The sequence below is a fragment of the Saccostrea cucullata genome, unplaced genomic scaffold (assembly GCF_032062105.1).
Source record: "Saccostrea cucullata isolate Sc308-1 unplaced genomic scaffold, CSIRO_AGI_Scuc_v1 ctg4925, whole genome shotgun sequence".
Taxonomy (NCBI): domain Eukaryota; kingdom Metazoa; phylum Mollusca; class Bivalvia; order Ostreida; family Ostreidae; genus Saccostrea; species Saccostrea cuccullata.
Window position 1 is genome coordinate 160,758 of NW_026920346.1, and position 6,648 is coordinate 167,405.

At 32.9% G+C, this 6,648-nt stretch overlaps 2 long non-coding RNA genes across 2 annotated transcripts; one reads left to right on the plus strand and one right to left on the minus strand.

Annotated features, from left to right (window-relative positions):
* Positions 1–851: 851 nt before the first annotated feature.
* Positions 852–2,351, plus strand: LOC134247448 (uncharacterized). The gene is made up of 2 exons (XR_009987849.1): positions 852–1,370; positions 2,113–2,351. It is a non-coding gene; the product is annotated as an uncharacterized LOC134247448 (long non-coding RNA).
* A 2,784-nt stretch (positions 2,352–5,135) lies between these two features.
* On the minus strand, positions 5,136–6,642 carry LOC134247454 (uncharacterized). Its single transcript, XR_009987855.1, has 2 exons — positions 6,471–6,642; positions 5,136–5,461 (listed from the first exon to the last, which is right to left on the minus strand). It is a non-coding gene; the product is annotated as an uncharacterized LOC134247454 (long non-coding RNA).
* Positions 6,643–6,648: the final 6 nt, after the last annotated feature.

The window sequence follows — 6,648 nt, forward strand, 5'->3', positions numbered from 1 at the left end:
ACTCCCTTGATTTTCAACCAAACAGGATGTGATTTGGAACATAGATAGATATAATAGACTTCTACAAGAAGGTATGGTCACCATGCACATCCATACACGTGCGTGTACGCGCGCTGCAATCTGATTGGCCGAAACTTTAAATAGCTATAACTCCCTTAGTTTTCAATTAAACAGGATGAGATTTGGAACATAGATAGATATAATGGACTTCTACAAGAAGGTATGATCACCATGCACATCAATACACGTGCGTGAACGTACGCTGCAATCTGATTGGCTGAAACTTTAATCAGCTATAACTCCCTTGGTTTTCAACCAAACGGAGTGGGATTTAGAACATAGATAGATGTAATGAACTTCTACAAGAAGGTATCTGACCATGCTCATGTATGCACGTGTGTGCACGTGAAATGAGTAAAATCAAAAATACACTTGAATGAGCGTATTCTTTAATACTTTTGGATTAAATACTTTGATATTCAGTATATTAAAGTATATAGATTGTGTAGACAAGATGATATGGTCATTACGCACATGCATTCACATGCGCACGCGTGCAGTGCTAAAATTTGAGTGAACTTGGTACCCTTCTGGGTAAACGTTGTTAAAGTCTCAAATGCATAAAGTTTTTCTTATTTCATGAAGCTTACGGGGAATATGGCACCAAAAGGGAGATGGGGAGCGTTTGGGGAACATCTGTAACGGTCCCCGTTACAATTAGCACTAGTTTTTTATTTGTTCTTCAGGCCCTTTTTGAAGTTATTGAAATTGATTGCTTGATTCTTTTTGTGAAAGAGAATTTCCATATTATCAGATTGGTATGAGATATATGTCATAAATAAAACACATAATTTTCTTTAAACAAAAATCATGACTGTTACTTTAAAGTAAATATTGCATTGATATTGATATTTTTTTATATTTGAAAATATGAAGAAGAAAAAAAATCATTCAAAAAAATAAAAAAAGAGAGAAACAAAGCTAACACTGTTAAAGTAGTATTTAAAAAAAATTGTGAGTTATTCCAATAATATTGAGTATGATCATAGATCTTTATCAGAAAGAGCATATGATAATTTTCCAATGCATCCATTTTTCCAAGTGTTAGTTTTGTTTATTTTATGGGCCGAAACTGTCCTGGTGGTTTTAAATTTATGTAAATTTCTTTTTTAAATTATTAGATAAAAATTTAAAATAACATTAATTGATTCTTTTTTTATACACCAGGAAGGTATCAGGGAAATACAAAATAATTTCATTTTTAACTTCATCAGATTGATCTCTTCCCTGACTGATGAGGCCCAGAGAGACAATCTGAGGAATTGAACAAATGTGACAGTCAGGCAGATTCATTTGCTGCCAAATTGCTGGTAACTAGATACTATATTTGAAAATCTTCTCAAGAAAGATAAAACTTATGTGAAAACATCCTCAGGTGTGTACCGGTAGAGTCAAGTTTGTTTCATTCATGACCCCCATCATGGGTAGGGCGGGTCCACAATGGACGATTAAAGTTTTACATAGGAATGAATACGTCAGAAAACTCTTCTTTTTAAGAACCACAAAGTCATGATTGGTCATACTTTATGAAAGCATCTTCAGTAGTGTTGATTCAAGTTTGTCATGAACAGGAAGTAGAAATTTGGTAGGGTGGCCACTAGGGAACAAAGTTTTGCTTAGAAAAACCAATGAAATATTTTTCCCCCAGAAAAGAAAATTCATGTTTAATCATATTGACATGGAGGCAACCTCAGATAGTACAAATTCATTACTGGTTCAAATGAGGGCTCCTAGGGGTAGGGCTGGGCCACAATAGGGGGTGGGGGGTGAGGTGTAAATGAATAAATAGGAAAAAAATCATCTGCTCAAATAAGCAAAGGCATTTATTGTATTGAAGCATCATGTAGTTGGTAGCTTAAAATCTCTTATGTAAACTTCTCGATACATGTACTGGAGTGAGTGCTTTTATTTCCTAGCCAATGTGCTCAGGTGAGCTATGTGGTCCATGGGCCTCTTGTTCTCATCTCTTGTTAAATGTACATATTCAGAATTGTTTAAAAACCACAACTGTTTGTGTCAGGTTAAATACTCCTTCTTTTTTGTATTTTAAAGCAGATTTTCTTCTGACTACTGAAAATGCCTTAATTATGAGGCCCACGCCAGCGCTCAGTCCATCCTATGGTGATTAATTGTACAAGTTCTAGTACAACATACAGCCTGCAGAAGAGATAATTGGTGGAATGCAGTGCCAGTGACATACCCCTTAAAGAACAGTCATAATTTGTACATGTTGTGCATCTGAATCATTTGTCATTAGCAGGGGTTTACAAATAAATTGTGACAAAAAAGTATTAAGATATCAGAGGGTTGTGACTCCATTCTTGCTTTATGAGCCATGATTGAACTGTCTGATTATAACCGGCCGCCAGGAGGCGGTCGGTTATATGATATGAAAGTTTGAAGTTGTTGTGCGTTTCTGCGGAGTTAAACTCAAAACAGTTTAAACAAGAAAACATTGATGTAACCATCAATCGGAAAATATATAAAGTAAACTATGGAAATGACTCTTGATCATATACATGTAAGATACACATTGAACTATTTGTGCTTCAAATTGAATGTTCAAAGTGTGTGACATCAAAATAACCTTTTGAACATCCCATGTATGCTTTTTTTGTGCAACCAATGCTTACTTTGACTGAAAACAGGTGCCCCAGTAAATGAGACTTTACTCACGTCATTACCAAAATATGACCTTTGCATTCCTACATCTTTGAAAACAAAAAAAAGTCATTAATTATATCCCCACTCCAAAGGGGTTGGGGGTTAAACTGTTTTACCCTTGTGTGTTTGTCTGTCTGTTCATAACATATTTTGGGTTGCATTTTTCTCAACAACTACTCATCACAAAGGCTTTAAATTTGATCACATACTTTGCTGAGGCATGCCATATGGTAGGGTTCATTTTTGTTTACATCATACATTAACTTCCTGTTCATCTGTGCGTCTGTCCGCAACTGAACTTGACATGATCGTGTATTCTGTATACAAGGAATTTTCGCCACTGTTTTAAGGGTATTTTAACTTTTATCACCGATTATTAGCTGCAGATCTGTAGCGTTATGGTTTTATATATCTGTCTTTGACCATAACGCTACAGATCCAGATCCCTTTATGCAAAAAAGGTGCAATTTACGGCCAAGTATTTTTTGCACACTTTTAGGGACTATTTCTCCACTTACCAGCATTGGTCAATCAACTACCTTTCACTTCCCAATGTAATTCTAGACATATTTTGAGCCAATATGTACATGTATATTTTATCCACCTCTCAACAATTAATAGTTGTCTCTACAGGGAATTTTCAGCAATCTAACAAATAATTTTAATCAAGCGAATTTATCACTTGTAAAGACAACTACAAAGGGTTGGAGATGGATAAAATATACAGATTAGTTTAATAATGTGCTTAAAACTAGGGAGTGAAAGGTAGTTGATTGACCAAAGCTAGAAAGTGGAGAAACTCTCCCCAAAACAGGGATGGGGTAATCGTCTTCAGTAAATTGCACCTTTTTTGCATTATGGGATCTGTAGCGTTATGGTCAAAGACAAATCCATATAAAAACATAACGCTACAGATATGCAGCTCACTTAATATAAGAGAATTTGAAAGGAAACAAGTGTAAAGAAATATAGATTTCTTAAACAGAACTGTGATTGGGCAAATTTTAAATTAATGGGGAAAAATCGTTTGCAATTGCAAAAAGGCAAAAATAACCCTGTATATATTAACATTACATTAGGGAGAATTTATATTTGACTGATTGTTATTTATCCCGTGCTTTAATAGGTACATTTTACAATAGCCTGGTTCATGTCACAAAATTTCTGATTATTTCATCTGCAGTTTGATGTGTCAAAAGGTTTCAGCTACTTTACGTTAACCAGACCAGCAGCAATAGCCTGTTGCTATATAAAAATAGCTTTCAGTAGTGTTATATAAAGGAAAAATTTGCAAATGTAAATATATACATATAAAAATTTCCTTGATACACAAGCTAACTTATAAGAGAATGAACTAAGTAAAATTTAAAGAAATATAGATTTCATAGCAAACTGTGATTGCAAATTTTAAATTAATGGTTTCAATATTGCTTAAATTTTATAAATATTGCTGATACATTAACATTACTGATGTATTACTAGGGAGAATTGGCTTAAAGACTCTGCTCCTATTTATATGCTTTAATAGGTACCGCTTACAATAGCCTGGTTCATGTACAAAATTTCTGATTATTTCATCTGCAGTTTGATGTGTCAAAAGGTTTCAGCTACTGTTACACTTTGGGGTATCCATCAGCAATAGCCTGTTGCTATAAATACCACTGAATAAATTTGAATGAACTTTGAGAGACATCTTTATTAAAATTGCCATTGTACACAAGCAATATCTGAATTAAGTAAAATTTAATAATTGAGAGCATGGCAAACTATGCTTATCCTTGGTTTCAATATTGCTTAAGTTTTATAAATATTGCTGATCCCACCTCTGATGTTTCGGGGGTCCGTGTTTACTCTGCTCCTATTTTGTATTGTTTTATAGACTTTGATATTGAATACTGTTCGTTATCTCCATATCCTTCATATATCATTATGTCATAGTAAATATGTATCTTATTTACATAACTGAAACCTTTGGAGTAGTTATACCATATAGTATAGTATGAAATGATGATGCATTCAGCATAATACAAGTAAATTTAATAAAAGGGTTAATACATGTATAGGGCCATCATTAAAAATATTTTTGTTCGATGTACTCTGACCCATAGTTTTCAAGGTGTGTACGTATGTATTTTTTGGTTTCTTTATTTTGCTTAACAGTACTGATCAAATTGATAATAAAATTTTCAATCTAAAAGCATCTTAGAGAAATTATATACCTTCATTAATAGCTTAAAAATTAAACAATCTCAATTTCTAACATGTCTAATGAAACTATTATAGAAAAAAACTTTCAAAGTGCTGAAAAAAATATGATTGAGTAGCCTAAGGGATGAATTTCATGGGTTGGTCAGAGTACATTAAACAAATATTTTTTTAATATTGGCCTAGCTTCAAAATTCACAACAATATGATTTTTTACAGTACTTTTATTACTTTCATTTTAAAAATTAACACAGGTTATATCAGATGCCATTCCAAAATAAAGCTTTATTTTCTCTGAATCTAGAGTCATATTTGCAGATGCAGCAACTGAAGACAGTCAGAACAACACACCACTCATGTTCTCTTCAATACACTTTAGGCAAAGAAAAACAATTGGGACAATGTCCTTTTTCACCTGTGTGGTTTATTATCCCATTTACACATTGTGATGATGATATGCTTCTTGATTGTTGATGAAATCTAAGGTGTCTGCACTTATACCAGAGACTTTGTTGGACATATTGGTAGATTCCTTAAATATAAAACATAAAAATTTATAAGAAAAAAATTATTTACACTATACAATAACATATATTATACTTATATTGTAATTAAAAAGTGTGTGGAAACCTATGGCATTGTTTATATTAAGTTTTTTACATGTACAGAAACAAGATGTTTCTCAAAATTGCAGGGTTGTTCCGTAGAATAGCAATACATGTAATAATGAGAAAGTAAAAGGGTTCTTCCCGTAACAGGTTGCTGAGGGGTAACAACAAAATACCGGTAACTAAGAAATTACACCATTATAGATGGAAAATTAACTGACCCCCTGGTTTTTTTACAAGAGACAATTTTTAAAGATTTTTTTGTAGTTTCTTTATATATAATACCTTGAACAAGGTATTTATAATAACTCGATAAAGCTATATATCTTTACCAAGCTATATATTTTTATCATTTTATTTTCTATAGATATCTGGTCTACTCAAGTTATAATTAGATGTCCCTGCTATTGTAAGAATATACAAATATATAAGAATGTAATATAGAACTTTTAATTAGAGGTTAATTAATATGTACATGTATATAAAAATCTTAAAAAATTCATTTACATGTAGTTACCATATTTTCCCCTTTGTAACTTATGTGTCCAGTGGCAAGAGGCCTGTTAGGAGAGGAAGCAAAAATTAATGTAGAAAAGGACAATGTATCCAAAATATAATTTTATTTTTTTTTATTTCCTCCTCCTACCCCTGATGTTCGTAAACCTAAAAATAAAAAAACTTATTTTTTGCAAATTTAGTCAGTATATAGGCAATGAACATCGGGTTAATTAATATGTATATAAAAACCTAATTTTTTGTTGGTTTAGCCCCCCCCTCCCACTTTTTTGCAAATTTAGTCATTATATAGGCAATGAACATCGGGACTTACCTTTTTTGTTGGTTTTGCCCCCCCCCCCCAACGTTTAATATTTGCTTCCGACGCCCATGTTATTACTATAACTTAGTACTTATACTATATAACTTAGTACTTACACACAGTAGTTGACAATAGTCTTTTTTTCCGCTGATATTCGTGCTGGAGAGAAAAATATCTTTTTGTTTATGTTACAAAGGAAGCAGGTAAACTTTGCGCATGCGCAGAGAGGTAGACAGATGTTCCGATTGAAAAAACGTTCGGAAGGTTTCGGTAGGCCAAAAGCTGCAAAAAGTC